Below are 19,393 nucleotides of genomic sequence, written 5' to 3' on the forward strand. Positions count from 1 at the left end.
AGCACCATATACACTATATGCTCAAAAATCTCAATCCGGCTGGGCATGGTGGCTCATGCCTGTAATCCCAGCACTTTGGGAGGCCGAGGCAGGAAGATCATTTGAGGTCGGGAGTTCGAGACCAGCTTGACCAACATGGAGAAACCCTGTCTCTACTAAAAAAATACAAAATTAGCCAGGCATGGTGGTGCATGGCTGTAATCCCAACTACTCCGGATGCTGAGGCAGCAGAATCACTTGAATCCAGGAGGTGGAGGTTGCAGTGAGCTGAGATTGTGCCATTGCACTCTAGCCTGGACAGCAAGAGCAAAACTCCATCTAAAAAAAAAAAAAAAAAAAAAAAATCTCAATCCTTCACAGCACATTAACAAAATTACTAGGACAAACTGGACTACCATAACCAAATCTGTCCCAGAGGGCACCCAGTTCTGCCAGGGAAGCCAAGATCAGGGGGCAGTTTTCTGCTCTACAGACAACCAACGTGGAAACAGAAATTAAGGAATTTAAAATGTTTTCAACATATAAATTCATGTGTGACTCCAAATTGCCATTTCTCTTTTGTAGTATTATAGGATACAAAAACTCTCTTCCCACCAACTTATGGAATTATTAATATAACATCCAAACATGCAACCCTCCCTGATTTCAACATCCCACTATTTTCTGGCTGTTGCAGAAAAACAACCAGCACTTAATTTCGCATCTTCAAAAAATGGACATTTCCACTTATCTACATATGTTTTTTAAAAAGATGATGTGTAATTCCTTCTTTCCTAAAAAATGTATTTCTAGAATTCTAGAAGCTAACATTTATACAACAGCTGGAAACCGATTTCTCTGAATTCAAAAATACGGCAGACTGAAGTCAACGGATAAGACTTAGTACAGGATGTTAATCAGATTTGGCTTCCTTCTGTCTTTCCTCCGAGGCTGGACTCTACTAGTTTTCACTCTCTCTGTTTTTATAGGTGAGTCTTCTTCAGTGTCCTGGTTGGCCACTTCGTTCTTTTGCTTCCATTTTACCTTTTGTTCCAAATTTTTTGTCTGAAGAGTTATCCTTTCTGGCAGCCTTTTGTGGCTTAACTTCCACTTTTGCAGGAACAGGTGTGTCTGACAGTCTCATCCCATTACCCTTGGGCCCATCCTCTGCTGTCCCCCCAGCTTCACTGACCTCCCCTTGGGCATCACGGGTTGCTTTTGATGGGGAAGGAGGCTGCCTGGCTGCAGAGCGGGAGAGCCTTCATAGAGGAAGTGCTCCCTCACCCAAGCTGCGGGAACCTGCTGACTCTGTTTTTCTTTTTTCTTCTTTATTTTTTAGAAAAGTTTTAGGGGCCAGGCATAGTGGCTCACGGCTATAATCCCAGCACTTTGGGAGGCCGAGGCAGGTGGATCACTTGAGGCCAGGAGTTTGAGACCAGCCTGGGCAACATGGCGAAACCCTATCTCTACAAAATACAAAAATGAGCTGGGTATGGTGGCACATGCCTGTAATCCCAGCTACTCAGGAGGCCGAGGCAGGAGAATGGCTTGAACCTGGGAGGTGGAGGTGACAGTGAGCTAAGATGGCACCACTGCACTCCCGCCTGGGCGACAGAGTGAGGCCTTGTCTCAAAAAAAAAAAAAAAAGAAAGAAAAGTTTTCAGTTCACAGCAAAATGGAGAGGAGGGAATGGAGATAGGCCATACACCCACAGCCTCCACACAGGCACAGCCTCCCCCACCATCAACGCCTTGCACCATGTGATGCGTTTGCTACACTTGATGACCCTCCATGAACACATCATCATCATTATCATCCCCCCAAGTCCATAGTTCATGTTAGGGTTCACTCTGTATGTGGTACTTTCTATGGGTTTGGACAAATTTATATGACACATTGTAAGGAAAAACTGTATTTTTCTATCTACACTCACAGATTACTTCTGGCCATCAAATGTGTGAGGTTTTGGAGCATCCTACAACTCAATTGACTTCAGAAACTGTCTACTTAGATTTGGTGCGGACCCCACAGGTTAAGTGCTCAGTCCCACAGGAATGCTCCCCTACTTCAGATGCCAGAGGCACGTCCAGACTGTCACCTGTGCTTCCAAGCTTCTGCCTGTAAATCAGAAGTTGCCTCTATCCCCTCCTCAAGTTTGCAAATTTGCTAGAGTAGCTCACAGAACTACTAGAGTACCTGTTTACTGTAAAAGGATCCAACAGCCAGATGGAGATGCACACAGCAGCACATGGGGAAAGGGTCAAGGAGCTTCCGCGCCTTCTTCAGGTGAGCCCCCTCCACATGTTCACCCACCTGAAAGCTCTCAGAACCCCATTTTTTTTTTACTTTTGATGAAGGCATCCGTACACACACGTGATCAAGTCATTGGCCGTTGGTGATGCACTCAACTCTCAGCCCCTCTCTACTCCCAGGACTGGTCGGTGGGCTAAAAATTCCAAACCTCTCATCGCCTGGCTGGTTCCCCTGGAGACCTGCCCCCATCCTGAGGCTATCCAGGAGCCCCCAGTCACCAGTCACTTCATTAATATACAAAAGACTTTGATCACTCTGGGATTCCAGGGCTTTAGGAGCTGTGTGCCAGGAAATGGGGGCAGAGAGTAAGTATAGTCGTTCAGTGCACAGGATGTTTACGTCAAGGCTGGGCATAGTGGCTCATGTCTATAATCCCAACACTTTGGGAGGCCGAAGTGGGTGAATTGCTTGAGGCCAGGAGTTCAAGACCATCTTAGGCAACACAGTGAAACCTTGTCTCTACAAAAAATACAAAAATTAGTTGGGTGTGGTGGTGAGCGCCTGTAGTCCCAGCTACTCAGGAGACTGAGGTAGGAAGATCACTTGAACCCCAAAGGCAGAGGTTGCAGTGAGCCAAGATTGCACCACTACACTCCAGCCTGGGTAATGGAGCAAGACCTCTCAAAAGAAAAGGATGTTTAGTTCAACAACGGACCACATACACCATAGTGATCCTGAGACAGCCAGGTGGGAGGGGGTCCCTGGAGAAACTCCAATCAGCCTACGCACTGGGCTGGAGCCCCACAAAGTTTGCTCCCTTTGCAGTGGGGAGGAGCCTGGCCCCTCCTCTTCCTGTGTGGAACCTGGGATTCAAGCCGCAAGCGGGAAGTGCGCTAGCCTAGGGATTCTGGCCTAGGGAGAGTCCCGTTTCCCCTTTCCTTCCTTTTCATCCAATAAAACCCGTCTTACTCACCATTCAAATTGTTTGCAAGCCTGAATTTTTATGGCCGTGGGACAAAGAACCCTGTCTTTAGCTGAACTAAGAAAAGGTCCTGCAACAATACCATAAGATTGTAATGGAGCTGAAAATTTTCTGTCATCTAGTGATGTAGTTGTTGTAGGTGTTGAACCATTCAGGACCAACCCATTACCTTTTCTATGTCTGGATATGCAAATACTCACCATTGTGTTATAATCGACTACAGTATTCAGCACAGTAACATGCTATACATGTTACGGTAGGTAGTTAGCCAGGCATGAGCAGGGCAGGAGCCGGGCATGAGCGGGGCAGGAGAGGGCTCCCTCCCCCAACCCACCAGGAATGCCAAGCGACCATCAGGTGATGGTCAGGCAGTTGTCACAACGCCTCTCTAAAAATAATAATTAGCAGCTGGAGCCAGGGAGTGGCAATTTCCTGATGGCCCACAATTGTCACACTAGAGTGATAATTGGTCACAGGCACCAGGGAGAGGCAATTTCACAATAGATAAAAAATACTTGAAATTGGTAATTGGCAGCTCAGGAATTCAGTGAGTAGGCTCAGGCATGCACATTAAGAGACAAAATGGTGGAGTAGGACCTTCCGGGGACATTCTGTCAGGAAAGGGAAGCAAGCCTCAGGCGAGCATGCACACAACTGCAGTAAACACACTGAGCATGCTCACCTCCCAAGTATTAGCAGGTTACCACACAGGCAGGCAGCCCACGCTAAGGGCGGAACCATGGAAAAGGGATGCAAGACATTTGATTTCTTTCAGGGCCTGCTATCTGTCACGTTGCTATGTTATTGCTACAGAGTGTGTTTTGTCGTTTGCAAAGTCTCTGTTTTAATGTTAATGCCGGCCAGCTGCACCTGAATCCCACAGAGAGAAAGGTGTGTGCTTCCTGTAAGTGTGCCAACGTATAAAACCCCAGGTCAGAAAGTCAAATGCCACACTTGACCTTCAAACTGTCCGCCTGGATCTCTTCCAAGGGTACTTTCCTTTCTTTGCTACTCTAAAGCATTTTAACGAACTTCCACTCCGTCTCTGAAACTTACCTCGGTCTCTTTTTCTGCCTTATGCCCCTCAGTTGAATTCTTCCTTCTGAGGAGGCAAGAATTGAGGTTGCTCCGTATGGATTTGACATCGGTAAATCAGATATTTGCCACCTCTAACATACAGGTTTGCAGTCTAGGAGCAATAGGCTCTACCACGTAACTGTAAACCAAATGTAAAATTCTAAGCAATCCCAGCCAACGGAATGGACTCCTCCTCTCGGCCAAGGGCATTCTAAAGTAAATCTGAAACACTAGTTCAGGCCATGATGGGAAGCGGGAGTTGTACATGCCTCATTACACCTTTCTCCCTTTGGGATTCAGGTGCAGCTGGCCAGCATTGACATTAAAATAGAGACTTTGCAACTGACAAAACAGACTCTGTAGCAATAAGATACCAACATGACAGATAGCAGGCCCTGAAAGAAATCAAAGTATTTTCTCCCAAAATATGTTTCTTTGATATATTTTGAAATGGCCCTGAAAAGTTGTCTCTTATAGGGAAAATCTATATTCTGTAAAGAATCCTCCTCCTTTTCCAGGTCTTTTCCTGATCTAGGAGAGAATTAACTAAGAGTCTGGTACCTTCTTCTTCTTCTTCTTATTATTATTATTATTATTTTGAGATGGAGTTTCACTCTGTTGCCCAGGCTAGAGTGCAATGGTGCAATCTCAGTTCACTGCAATCTCGGTTCACTGCAATCTCCGCCTCCTGGGTTCAAGTGATTCTCCTGCCTCAGCCTCCCGAGTAGCTGGGATTACAGGTGTCCACCACCATACCCGGCTAACTTTGTATTTTTAGTAGAGACGGGTTTTCTCCATGTTGGTCAGGCTGGTCTCTAACTCCTGACCTCAGGTGATCTGCCCACCTCAGCCTCCCAAAGTATTGGGATTACAGGCATGAGCCACTGTGCCTGATGAGTCTGGTATCTTTTTAAGTGTGATAATAAAACACTTGCAATCTATTCTCTCTGAAACCTGCTGCCTGGAGGTGTGGAGGCTTCATCTGCATAATAAGAACCTTGGTCTCCACAACCCCTTATCTTATCCCGGATACTCCCTTCTGTTGATTCCAGGTCTTTAGGTAAACTTTAGAAAATCTTTGAATCCACCTGTGACCTGAAAGTTCACCTGCTTTCAAGTTGTCCCCCACCTTTGAGTGGTCCTACCTTTCCAGACCAAACCAATGTATGACTCACAGGTATTGGTTGATGTCTCACGTCTCATTATGAAATGTATAAAACCAAGCTGTCGCCTGACAACCTTGGGCATATGTTCTCAGGATCTTCTGGGCTGTGTCACGGGCCATGGTCACTCACGTTTGGCTCAGAATAAATCTCTTCAAATATTTTACAGAATTTGACTCCTTTCATTACCATAGCCTAGTTGTGTAGTGGGCTATACCATCTAGGTTTGTGCGTCTACACTCTATGATGTGTGAACAATGAAATTGCCTAACAACACATTTCCTGGAAGCTATCCCTGTCATTCAGTGATGTACGATTGTATAAGTTTCTTCTTATGTCACACATGTATCCACCATTATGGTATCATACAGATTAGTTTCACTTACCTAAAAATCCTCTGTGTCTTCCCTCTCCTCTAACCCTGGGCAATCACCGATTATTTTACTGTGTCCATAGTTTTGCCTTTTACAGAAATCTCCTGTAGCAGAAATTGTACAGGATATAGTCTTTTCAAATTTGCTTACTTCACTTCTAATATGCATTTAAGTTGCCACCATGTCTTTTCATGGTTGCCGAGACCAGCTTGGTCCAGGGAGACCTTAATCCAGTGGCACCAGAGGAATTAAAGACACACACACAGAAATATATAGGCGTGGAGTGGGAAATCAGGGGTCTCACAGCCTTCAGAGCTGAGAGCCTCGAATAGAGATTTACCCATGTATTTATTGACAGGAAGCCAGTGATAAGCATTGTTTCTATAGATTATAGATTAACTACAAGTATTCCTTATGGGAAACGAACGGATGGGCCAAAATAAAGGGATGGGTTGGGCTAGTTATCTGCAGCAGGAGCATGTCCCTAAGGTACAGATCGTTCATGCTGTTGTTTGCGGTTTAAGAATGATTTTAAGCTGTTTTCCGCCCTGGGTGGGCCAGGTGTTCCTTGCCCTCATTCCTGCAAACCCAGAACCTTCCCTTCCAGCGTGGTTGTCATGGCCATCACGAGCATGTCACAGTGCTGCAGAGATTTTGTTTATGACCAGTTTTGGGGCCAGTTTATGGCCAGATTTTGGGGGGCCTGTTCCCAACAATGATTTGACAGCTCACTTCTTTTAGCAATGGATAATATTTCATTGTCTGAAAGTACCACAGTTTATTTATTAATTTACCTACTAAAGAACGTTTTGGTTTCCTCCAAGTTTGGGCAATTAGAAATAAAGCTACTATAAACATCCATGTGCAGGTTTTTATGTGGACCTAAGTTTTCAACTTCACTAAGTAAGTATCAAAGAACATGACTGCTTGTAAGAATGTTTAGTTTTATAAGAACCTGCCAAATGACCTTCTAAGTGATTGTACTATTTTGCATTCTCACCAGCAATGATTGAAAGTTCCTGTTGCATCACATTCTCTCCAGCATTTGCTGGTGTTAGAGTTCGCATTTTAGCCATTCTAATAGGTGTATAGCTGTATGTCATTGTTTTAGTTTTCAGTTGCTAAGGACAGATGATGCTGAGCATCTTTTCATATGATTATTTTCTATCTCTATATCTTTTTTGGTGAGAAATAAGTTCAGATTTGTTCCCAATTTTATAATTGGGTTGTTTTCTTAATGTTAAGTCTTAATCATTTTTGTTTGTTTGGTTTGCGTATTTTGGATAACAGTCCTGTATCAGATATGCATTTTGCAAATTTTTCTCCAGAAAAAAATATGTACTTTTTTCTAATTTGGTCTTGAAGTCTCTCTCTGTAGAGTGGCTATAAATTCTAGCCCCATCCTAATGGGGCTCCAGCAGATTTGGTTGTGGATGTTTACAATGTGCCTTTTGGAGGAGGGGTACTTCTTTATCCTGGCAGACGGCCTAATGCCTAAGTGTCTGATCTGTGAGCAGGTGTCCTTCTCACACAACAAACCTGTTTATACTGGCAGACTCCCTCGGGACTCTGGTCAGACCTGTGTCCAGTTTATTCCTGTGAACATAGCCACTATCTAGGAGAGCCCTAACCAGGAAAGAAGTTAGGTTTGGGTGTGTTAATCAGGTGAGACACAGAGGAGGCAGCTCAATAAAACACACGAAATACCAGGAGCACTGTATTACTTACAGGTCCCAGAGAGAACAGACGAGCATGCCTCACAGGGCCAAGGGAAACGGGGAAGCCATCCTGGACACACACACTCAACCAGCATGTGGTGAGCAAGAGAGGTATGGGGAGGGACTGTGGGCCAGGCTTTATTCAAGTCTAAGGTGTGAAACGGGCAGGTTTCTCATGGGGAGTTCAAACTGGTGGCTTCACAGCAAGTAGAGGCATGAATTCTGGAGTCCTACTGCGATGGAGAGGCGGTCACTGTGGAATATCTGTGTTGTCTATGCAGAATGTGGCGGTCAGTGGAGTGCGTCAAGCAGGTTGTATCTAGCTGTCCTATAAGGAGGTAGTCACCAGGAGGTGGTTGGTTGGGGCAGGTATTTGGATCAAGCACCTTGAGGAACTGGGAGGAGGTGGAGAACTGGAAACCACATCAAAGGTGGTTGAGCCCTGCTTCCTGTATGAGAACGTCCACTTATATTCAAAATGGATATTGAGGTAACATGAAATGAAAGAAATTCACTGCACACTCTATTGCTGGTTTTCACATTTTCTTAATGGTGGCTGTCACAGAACTGAAGTGTTAATTTTAATGAAGTACAACTTATCAATATTTTCTTTCATGGATTGTGCTTTTGGTGTTGTATCTAAGAAGTCATTGAAGAATCATGATCATCTGGATTCTCTCTGATGTTACTTTTTAGGAGTTTTTTAGTTTTTCATTTTACAGTTAGGTCTCCGATCTATTTGGAGTTAGTTTTTGTGAAGGGTGCAAATACTATATATATATATATAGAGAGAGAGAGAGTTACATATACAGTTATATAGAGTTATATATAGAGTTACATATAGTTATATATATAGTTACATATATATAGTTATATAGTTACATATATAGTTTTATATATATATAGTTAAATATATATGCATGTGAACATCCAGTTTATAAACCGAAAACAAAATTCTAAGCCCCCAAACCATCTGAATGGACCCCTCCTCTTAGCAAGGGTATTCGAAAGATAACCTGAAAAACAAGTTCAAGCCATGATGGGAAGGGGGGGTCAGACATGCCTCATTACATCCTCCTCCCTTTTGAAATTACTAGTAGAACAGATTCTTTAAGTCTGATGAGAAACACAATCTATTCTCTCTGAAGCCTGCTACCGGAAGGCTTCATCTGTGTAATAAAACCTTGGTTTCCACAACCCCTTATCTTAACCCAGACATTCCTAAGTCTTCAGACAGTAACTTGACTCTTTCAACCAATTGCCAATCAGAAAATTTTTGAATCTACCTATGACCTGGAAGCCCTTCAGCTTCCCATTGTCCTGCCTTTCTGGACTGAATCAGTGTATGTGTTATATGTATTTGATTGATGTCTTTTGTCTCATAAAATGTACAAAATCGGTTCTCCGCTGCTCTCTGAGCTTCACAAGGGCACCCAAGGACGACAAGAAGAAAGACGCCAAAAAGTCGGGCAAGAAAGACAAAGACCCAGTGAACAAATCCTGGGGCAAGGCCAAAACAAAGAAGTGGTCCAAAGGTAAAGTTTGGGACAAGCTCAATAACTTAGTCTTGTTTGACAATGCTACTTATTACAAACTGTAAGGAAATTCCCATCTATAAACTTACAGCTCCAGCTGTGGTCTCTAAGAGACTAAAGGTTTGAGGTTCCCTGGCCAGAGCAGCCCTTCAGGAGCTCCTTAGTAAAGGACTTATCAAACTGGTTTCAAAGCACAGAGTTCAAGTAATTTACACCAGAAATACTAAGGGCGGGGATGCTCCAGCTGCTGGTGAAGACGCATGGACAGGTCCAACCAACTGTACATTTGGAAAAATAAAACTTTATTAAATAAAAAAAAAATAAAATAAAATAACATGTATAAAACAAAGCTGCACCCTGACCCCACCTTGGGCACATGTTCTCAGGATCTCCTGAGGGCTATGCCATAAGCCATTAGTCACTCATATTTGGCTCAGAATAAATCTCCTCAAATATTTACAGAGTTTGACTTTTTGTGGACAAGTTGTTCCAGTTCTATTCGTTGAAAAGATGATCTTTGTTCCATTGAAATGTCTTTGTTCCTTTATTGAAGATCAGCTGACTATATTTATGTAAGTCTATTTCCAGGTTTTCTATTTTGTTCCATTGATCTTTTTCTCTATTCTTTCACCAAAACCACACTGCCTTCATTACTGTAGCTTTAGAGTCAATGTTGAAGTTGGGTCCAGTGGTCCTTTTAAATAATAGCTACCATGAGTTAATCTTGACTATGTAGTAGGCACATCCGTGGGCAATGAATAATGTATATTCATTATCTCATGCACATAGTGACTCTGCAAGGTAGCATTCGTTGCGTCTGTGTTACAGATTAGGAGGTAGGCTAAGGAGTTAATGTAATTTTTCCAAAGTCTTGAAGCTTGTCAGTGACAGAGCTTGGATTTGAAGTCTGTCCAGCCCTTTCCACCTTTTCTCACTCCCTTGGCCTCCCACCCACTCTCACTTGCCGACTCACTGCCTATGAGGTAGTGTCTTTTGGCTTCCAAACTAGAGATTGGCAAGCACTGAGGAATGTTATAGGTCCCTAAAGCAAAACATAGGACAGACCGATGCTTAGGAAATTACTAAATATCATTTCCTTATTTGCAAGTAAAAAATCTCCCTTTCCATTTGCCTACTTAAGGCAAACTGCTTTTGTTTATTTTTAAACAAAATTTTAGCCTCTAAGCTCTGCCAGAGACCTGGTGGGTCTGAAATTGTCTAAAGACCTATTATAGCACGTGGAGAGCCTTTTCTCCAAAGGCCAGCTTCAGACCAAGGTGGCTTTTGCCACCGATTTGTTTGTCTCTCTGATTTGTGCCTTTCCAGGCCCCTCTCCTAGAGTGCCGCATGCTTTCAAGCGAGGCTCTTCGGGCCTATGATTTTGACAATGTTCCGGCAGGTCTCAATAGCAAACACTCCTGCTCGGACATATTTTGATGGTAGGTGGAATAAGACAAATGACAGACTTAGTGTAGAGCCTAGGACATTATAAGTGCTCACTAAACATTAGACAACATTGTTAAGATTATGATTTTTGCTTGTCAGTCTCAAAGTGTACTCCTTGTATATCCTTCATGATGCCTCGGTGTGACTGTGGAGATGCTTCTTTATTGTCTTGTTTTGTTCCATTCATGTATTGCCACTTCCAACATTCTGGTTCAAGTCACATCGAAGTAAGCATTCATTTAGCTGACAGCCTATCACGGGGCATCTTTCTGCATAAAATGAACCAATTTATAGTCATTGCTGACAGCTGTTTTTGAAGGAAAGGCCATTTTCCTTAGTCGATTAGAGGAACAGTGATTAATTCAGCCCATCAGCCTGCAGCAGCAAAGGCTAAAAAGGGCCTCATTGTGTAAAGCCCCCCGAGTCTCTTAAAACATACATTTTTGAATTTGTCAGAACTTCCTGAGCCCAGACTGGACCTCCAGAGGTCACTTAATGTACCCCTGGCCTCCTACACTATTTTTAAAGACCTCTAAAAAAAGACAGCTCCTGTTTCGCCTTGGCAGTGAGCCACCAGGGGAGGTGAATTTGGCAGCATCTCTGCTTCGGGATCCTGTGGACATTAGCGCGGGGGCCCTGCCTCAAAAAGTGACTCACTAGTGCTTGAAGGGTGATAAAGTCTGGTGACACAGCACAGGGAGTGTTTAAAGTGCATAGGGAGAGATTGTTTTCTTTCCCCCTCTTTGCACCTAGCAGGGAGAGGAGTGTGCAGAAAGATGGGGTTGAAACAGAAACTTGGAGTTATGCTAGGAGTAGCATCAGCATAGCAGGAGAACATCCATAGCTCTCCTGCTGCTGCCCTGCCACAAGGAGAGGAAGGGAAAAGCAAATTCAGCAGGACCTCTAGGACCTTGCTGTAGACATCCAGGTGGAGCCAGGACCCTCCAGGAGAACTGATGGCTAGAAAAGACTGTAAGTAATGTGGAGGAAGGAAGAAGAGAGAGCGAGAGCAGAGAGAGAGAGGAGACTTGCAAACATTGATCCATGTGGAACGGATGTCAACTTGATGGGACAAGACCTGGGTTGACTTGGTATCTGGGTTCAGGTCAGCAAACTCTGGGGGCATTTCCTTCTAGTAGCAGACAGATGTGCTCATCCTGCCAGACATTGTGGACATTGCTGAATGGCTTCCAGAACATTCCTCTTATGTCTCCTGGTTAAAGTTAGACTGAAACATCTGAGCCATTTGGGAGAGCAGGGACCCCCACGAATAGGAGATACTGGAGGTGTCTGAGGCCACTCTATGCCCTTTCTCAAGAGTTCCCTGCAGATCTTTCAACCACTGGCCACTGAAGTCCAGCTCCTGCCAGCCATGGATTTGGGCGCTGGGCTCCAGTGTTGAGAAAGTTCTTGCCCTAAAGCACTTGTTTTCCCAGTGGACAACAGGAGTCACAGACAGAGAGGGAGAGTGAAGAGGCAGAAGACATTCCTTTCCACTGTGACCCAGATGAGAATGCAGCGGGTGAGCTTGCTTCCTGTCACTCATTTTCCAGCTATTGGTTCTAGTCCAAGTTGCGCATATTCTTTCTGTTAGGTTCTTATGTTTGTCTTAAGGTCATCCATCTTTTCTTCTTCCCTTATTTTTTCTTTATAAATCAAGAAAAATTTTTGCCACTTTCTTTCCCTGGCTCACTGCACAGCCAATCAATAATTATTTGATTGTGTATCAATTTCTGCTGGCTATTCATTATTGTGGAAACCATATTAACAGGTCCATAAAAATCACAGTAATCCATTTGTTAAACTCATCATAAGAACAGGTTTCATCTTTCTGGCCAAGTTTCACGGGTTGGTAATATCATATTTTGGTTTTAGAATTTATAAGGCGCATTCTCCCATACCTTTTCAAGTATGTTTTTTATCCATTGCCCTCTCTGAATTAGGCATTTTTGGGGATGCATGTTTTACAGATATGGAGACAATGGTTCAGAGAAATCAGCTGGTTCACGGTGGGGCCAGAACTGGGACCTAGGGCTTCCGACTCCATGTCTCAGGCCATTCCTATCACACACACACTGACGGAGGAAAGAGCTCCCTTGTCTGGAGAAGATATTTCAAATTCATGTGGGTTAAACACGGAAATTCCAAACAGCTGTAGTTTTTGCAGAAATGGTTGAGTTATGGACTGTTAAAGTAGTTGGCCACCTGCGGTGGTGGGTGGAAGGGAGTTAGGAAAGGATTGTTGTGCTTCAGGGAGCATTCAGCCTCTGCACGACCACGGAGGGGTTGCAGGGCGTCAGGTATCCAGGACTGTTGGCAAGAATTATGCTTTGAATTTCCCGGAGAAGACACACTGCTGTGAAAGCAAGAAATAGTTGGTTTTTTTCCAACTGCTTAGCTGTTAAGAAGCAAGAAGCCTATCTCCAAGGCAGCAGCCGTCCTCAGAGAAAACAGTAGGACCCTTCCTTCAAACAAAGGAGAAAATTCCCACCACTCAAAGCAAGCGCCCCCTGGTCATTCTGGGGCGTAACTGCCTGGAAAAGCTCCAGGCTCCAAACAAAAGACAGTCTTCACAGGCTAGAGACCGGCTGTGCACTCAGGACTGGTGCTCGGTAGCACAGAGCTGGCTGGGCAGGCCCAGAGGGGACCACATTCTGCCACATGCAGAGCAAAGCAATATCTTTCTATTACTGGTCAATGTCATATGAGCTGGGAATGAGCAGTTTCACACCTTTTCCTGAGATATTAAAAGGAAATATGCTGATGTGACTGGAAATAGTTTCCCAAAGCCTGTGGATGGAGTTGATGTCAGTAACTGGCTATGAGGTTGTTATTTACAGGACTATTTGATCCCACTGAGGTAGTGGTGCTTAATAAGTAACTCAATGTGGCTCAGGAGCCAGGCCCAATACTGCATATAAACCGCCATCCTGGCCAGACGCGGTGGCTCACACCTGTAATCCCAGCACTTTGTAAGGCCGAGGCGGGCAGATCACAAGGTCAGGAGATTGAGACCATCCTGGCTAACACGGTGAAACCCCATCTCTAATAAAAATACAAAAAATTAGCCAGGCATGGTGGCAGACGCCTGTAGTCCCAGCTACTTGGGAGGCTGAGGCAGGAGAATGGCGTGAGCCCGGGAGACGGAGCTTGCAGTGAGCCGAGATCGCGCCACTGCACTCCAGCCTGGGTGACACAGCGAGACTCCGTCTCAAAAATAAAATAAAATAAAATAAAATAAAATAAAATAGAATAAAATAAACCACCATCCTGTAATTTATCCAGGGAGCGTGTGGGAGGGGAACCTTGAATCATTTGCTTGATGGATTTTTTCTTTCCTTGGAAACAGGAAAACGAATCTCAGTTTTTTCCCTAAGCCTTAGGCAATAGGGCTCCTTGCAAGTCACTTTCCCTTCCTTGTCCCCAAAACAAAGATGCATACATGTTCCCCAAGCACTGCAAACACAGCCTTTCTTTCAGGGGCAGCTGGGTCCCTGGATCCGCTTTCCCTGCCCCGGGCTGGTCCCAGTGTAAATCATCAGATCTCCAGGTCCACTCGTCTGCACACAGGCGGCTTTGTAAGTGGGAGAAAGAATCCACAGAGCTTTCCACTAAATCCCCATGGGAAGCAGGTGAATAGGTGTGTGTGTTTGCACACAAGCCCGTTTACATGGCAGACCAACCCAAGAGATGGTGACCGACGGGTCCATAAAGACTCTGGCTGGCAATGCTGTCAGCTTCCTTCAGCTGAGCTTCAGTTAGTTACCCTGGCAGTCTCAAATGTCTCCTTGTGTCTGGAGACAGCATAGGGCCTGGCCCTGAGGACTCCCAGGCTGGGTCGCCCGGCAGCTACACCTGTTGTAGGCTGGGTAAGCCCCCCTAAAATGCTTTGGGCAGCCCAGGAGTGTCTTCCTGAGTCACTTGGAGCTGCCTCACCAGCGGCGCAGTGAGAGACTCACAGCCCTGGTGGAGAGTGGAAGCCTTGGGCTCTCCTAAGCAATCCTTGTGCCTGTGGGGCTGGTGCCGCCCCTTCTTGTCTCTTCCTGCAGCTAAGCAGAGCTCAGGGGCTAGGAAAAAAGCCACCAGGTGTCCTTGGAAACAGCTGACCTGATTTTCAACGTTCCCTCTGAGCGTTTGCTAAAGGGGCACCATAGAAGTGCATTAAGGACGCCGCCGTGGAAGGAAGCCGTGGATGACAGAAGCATGAGCGCTGTTGGAAAATGAGAAAGCTGAGTTGGGACTGAGCACACAAGCCCGTTTACATGGCAGGCCAACCCAAGAGATGGTGACCGATGGGTCCATGAAGACTCTGGCTGGCAATGCTGTCATGGAGAACCCGTACTGTCACCCTCCCCAGCCATCTGACTACCAGCAGCTTCAGCAGCGGCATCATTTGCATTCGTTCATCTTCTTTACTCATTCCCTCCCTCGATGAATCTCTTTGGGAACGATCTTGAAAAACTTTGGTTAGGTTTTCAAGGTGCTTTTGATTCACTGTATTTCTTTTGATAAGCCTTTAATTGACCACAACATTCATAGAGAAAAGCGCACTCATCCTGAGGGTTCAGCCCAAAGAATTTTCAGAAAGTGAACACAGGAGGGTGGCAAGCACCGGATTAGGAACCAGAACACTGCCGGCACCCCAGATGTGCCCTTTTAGTCCACTTCTAGTCACTACGCTCCCACGAGGGTGCTCACTCTGCCCTCTAGTACTGGACACTGATTTTACTTATCTGTGAACATCATTTGAATGGACTCATGCAACAGCGTGTCTGTGAGGTTCCTGCACGTTTCTGAACGTGGGATTGCTGAAGTGTGGGGTTGTATTCAAATCTGTAGTTTGCACTCGAAGAACGGCAAGTGGAAGAAAATTACTTTGGAAAGGAATTTTCAAATCGAGTGTGAATGAGAGGGTCTTCGGGCCTTTGGCCTTTGGAGTTGAGCTGGTCTAAAGGTAGAAGGTGAACTAGGATCCTCTTAGCTCCCCACTCCACTCTGAAATGTGCTCCCAGGGCAATCCAGCTTCCGCTCTCTTTTACCACTTCATATAATGATAAAAATTATGTCAGGTAAAATATCAGTAATTGCTTAAGTGAGTTTGTACACCAAGCTGTATAGTAACGCCTCACTGAAACACTGCTCACCTGAGGCTGACATTCAGTGTGTTGACGAAAAGAGTTAAACTAACGTATTTGAAGAGATTTATTCTGAGCCAAATATGAGTGACCATGGCCTGTAACACAGCCCTCAGGAGGTCCTGAGGACATGTGCCCAAGGTGGTTGAGGTACAGCTTGGTTTTGTATATTTTAGAAAGGGATGAGACATCAATCAAATACATTTAAGAAACGCATTGGTTTGGTTCAGAAAAAGCAGGACAACTCAAAGTCGGGCGGGGGGGCTTCTAGGCTATAGGTAAATTTAAGCATTTTCTGGTTGACAATTGGTAGAGTTTATTTGAAGGTCTGGAATTAATGGAAAGGAACGTTCAGGTTAAGATAAAGGATTGTGGACACCAAGTTTTATTGTTCAGAGGAATCTCTCAGAGAGCAGACTTCAGAGAGAGAGCAGGTTGTAAATGTTTCTTATAAGACCTAAAAGGGTACCTGGCTCTTAGTTGATTATCTCCTGGGTCTGGAAAGAAATGAAGGAAAACAAAGGGGGAAGGGGATTCTCTATAGAATGTGGATTTTTCCCACAAGAGACTTTGCAGGACAATTTCAAGGTATGGCAAGGAAATGTATTTGGGGGTAAAACATTTTGATTTTCTTCCTTGTTATGCCAGTCAGATTGGAAAGTAAGTCACTATATACAGGGTCAAATAAAACCCATCTGATGAGAATTTATGGTTTGTAGGGCATGACTCCCCAGAGCCCTTAGATAGGAATTTGGGCAAGATAAAAAAATCAGATCTTAGTCCTCAAGTGTAAAGCGGATCAGTTGAGAATCCAAATCTGTGGGGTATAAGGTCAGACGCAGCCAACCAATGCATAAACCAAGAAGCATTTATAAAAGCCTCTGGCGCGTTTCCTTCGCTCACCTCTGTCCACAGGCTCTGAACTAATTACTTCATTTTTTTAAAAATTTGCAAATAAGATTACTGTATTATAGATTTGAAGATGCACCCAATTATTTTATAAGCATTTGTTTATGTAATACTAAGCAATTTTAAAAATGTCGAAGATGCAGTCTAGTAGGAGACCCTTGCGTAAAGCTGAAATGCTGAGGTCATTCTCTGTGTGCAGGAAACAAGAAACAAGGGTGCCATGCAGAAAGTCACTGAGAGACCTGCTGGCCTCCACGGTGGCACGTGGGGGACGGAGGAGAAGAAAACTCCTGAAAGAGTGTGGACCACAGAGCACGCTCTGATGGGTATGTGGGCTGGCAAAGAACAGGGAGCGCTAACAGTGAAAACGAAGAGCCTTCCCGCCTCCCAGGGTGGACCTTGACCTGGGGCCAGACCGAGCCGCTTTACGGACACCTCCCTGGAGCCTGTCTCAGGGGCCCTCCCCGCATCCTGGCCTACCTCTGGGGCCCTTCGTGCCCACAGTCCTATTTTCCACCCACCTTGACCCCAAGAGGTGTTCATTTATAATGCCCCTGCATCTTCTCAACTTCAAAGTCAGCTCGGATCTCCTTCACCCAGACAAGACCTTGGCTAAGTCTTGACAAACTGGCACAGGGTCCCCCGACAGAAGACAGCTTCCCTTTATCTTTGCTTTCCTTTATCTTAGCCGGGTCCGGCCTCCCCAGCACTCTTTTCCATTTGGAGACAGTTCGTGCTGGTGGGAATTGGCAGGGGCACACTGTCCAGACAGAGACAACTGAAACACACGTGTCCCGCTGGTGTGCCAGCAGGGTGGCTGTCCTACCAGGAGCAGGACGCGTTGGCCACTGCCCACACGATAATCAACGCGGGACAAACAGTCCCATGGGGAGTGATGTGATGTGAAGAAGAGGAAGCCGAAGAAGAGAAGAAGCTGAAGGGCCAATAAACACACGAACAGACCGCTCACCCTCCCCTTAATTGGAAAAATGAACGGCTGCTGTTGCCGAGGGCTGGTGAGGATGAGGCCCCAGGCCTGCAGGAGGGCACATCCGGTCGGCCTCCTCGAGGGGCCATCTGGGTAGCTGCTGCCCTTTGCATGTAAAAAAGCTCCTCAAAGCCCCATTTCACAGTTGCTGGGAGAGACAGCAGCAGCCTTCCCTGTATTTCCATGGAGGAGGCGGCTGTTTTGGTTTTTTTTAGATTTCTCCCAGCAACATCCAGCTTCTTGTTCTGTAATTTTTTTCCAAATTACTGACTGCCTTCTTTCAGGGGGAAATGGAACTCAGAAAAGAAAGATGGGAAGATACATGATATGAGCACTTAAGAGAAAAGCCTGTCCATTTCCACTAATGCTGAAGTGTGCATACTCCAGGATCCAGTCATTCATGTCTACACAAGGAGTCCCAGGAAAAGGTCTGAGCAAAACCGTTTGTAATAGCAACAGAGTAGCCGCGACTTAGCCCTCCTTCAGCAGAGGAATGAATAAACTGTTTTATTCAGTCAACGCAGCAGTTAAAATGAGAGACTTAGTGATGTTGAAAGGAAAAATGAAGAGCAAACAGATACAGTAGGAAGTTATCACTTATGAACATTTCAAAAACACTCAAAACAACAGTAGATATTTATGGATTCATGTAATAATGCAGTAAAAGTACAAAATCAGACCCAGGACTGTGGCACACTGAATTCAGCACAGTGGTCGCCGCTAAATGTGGGTTCATGTGGGAGGAGACGACCCCGGGGTGGGGGCTTTTGCTGTATTTGTCATGTTTGGGTTATTTGAAAGGGAGAGAGAGCACTGTAGTTATACAGTAAAATGCAAGCATATTTTTTATTTTAGTGGTGAGTATTTAGGTGTCTGTTGTGCTGTTTTCTGTGTGTTTGAATGGTTTCATAATTTTTAGAAAATTAAACAATGAGGTCAGATGTGGTGGCTCACCCCTGTCATTCCAGCATTTTGCGGGGGGGCCGAGGCAGAAGGATTGCTTGAAGACCAGCCTGGGCAACATAGCAAGATTCTATCTTTACAAACAATTTATAAAACATCTTTTTTTTTGTTTTTTTTTAATTTTTTTTTCCTTTTTCTTTTCTTTTTTTTTATTGTTTATTTATTTATTTATTTATTATTATACTTTGAGTTCTAGGGTACATGTGCATAACGTGCAGGTTTGTTACATATGTATACTTGTGCCATGTTGGTGTGCTGCAACCATCAACTCGTCAGCACCCATCAACTTGTCATTTACATCAGGTATAACTCCCAATGCAATCCCTCCCCCCTCCCCCCTCCCCCTCCCCCTCCCCCCTCCCCCCTCCCCCCTCCCCCCTCTCCCCTCCCCCTCCCCCCTCCCCCCTCCCCCTCCCCCTCCCCCTCCCCCTCCCCCTCCCCCTCCCCCTCCCCCTCCCCCTCCCCCTCCCCATGATAGGCCCCGGTGTGTGATGTTCCCCTTCCCAAGTCCAAGTGATCTCATTGTTCAGTTCCCACCTATGAGTGAGAACATGCAGTGTTTGGTTTTCTGTTCTTGTGATAGGAACACTTTTACACTGTTGGTGGGATTGTAAACTAGTTCAACCATTATGGAAAACAGTATGGCGATTCCTCAAGGATCTAGAACTAGATGTACCATATGACCCAGCCATCCCATTACTGGGTATATACCCAAAGGATTATAAATCATGCTGCTATAAAGACACACGCACACGTATGTTTATTGCGGCACTATTCACAATAGCAAAGACTTGGAATCAACCCAAATGTCCATCAGTGACAGACTGGATTAAGAAAATGTGGCACATATACACCATGGAATACTATGCAG

At 45.1% G+C, this 19,393-nt stretch overlaps 2 long non-coding RNA genes across 3 annotated transcripts in view; both read left to right on the forward strand.

The window, feature by feature from the left end:
• The window catches only part of LOC144340585 (uncharacterized), a 149,330-nt gene that overhangs the window by 105,700 nt on the left and 24,237 nt on the right, over nt 1–19,393 (forward strand). The gene's annotated exons all lie outside the window — the stretch shown is intronic.
• Nucleotides 7,470–18,238, forward strand: LOC144340587 (uncharacterized). Its single transcript, XR_013416856.1, has 2 exons — nt 7,470–7,644; nt 16,771–18,238. It is a non-coding gene; the product is annotated as an uncharacterized LOC144340587 (long non-coding RNA).

Source organism: Macaca mulatta, chromosome 4 (genome assembly GCF_049350105.2).
Source record: "Macaca mulatta isolate MMU2019108-1 chromosome 4, T2T-MMU8v2.0, whole genome shotgun sequence".
In the NCBI taxonomy this organism is placed as follows: domain Eukaryota; kingdom Metazoa; phylum Chordata; class Mammalia; order Primates; family Cercopithecidae; genus Macaca; species Macaca mulatta.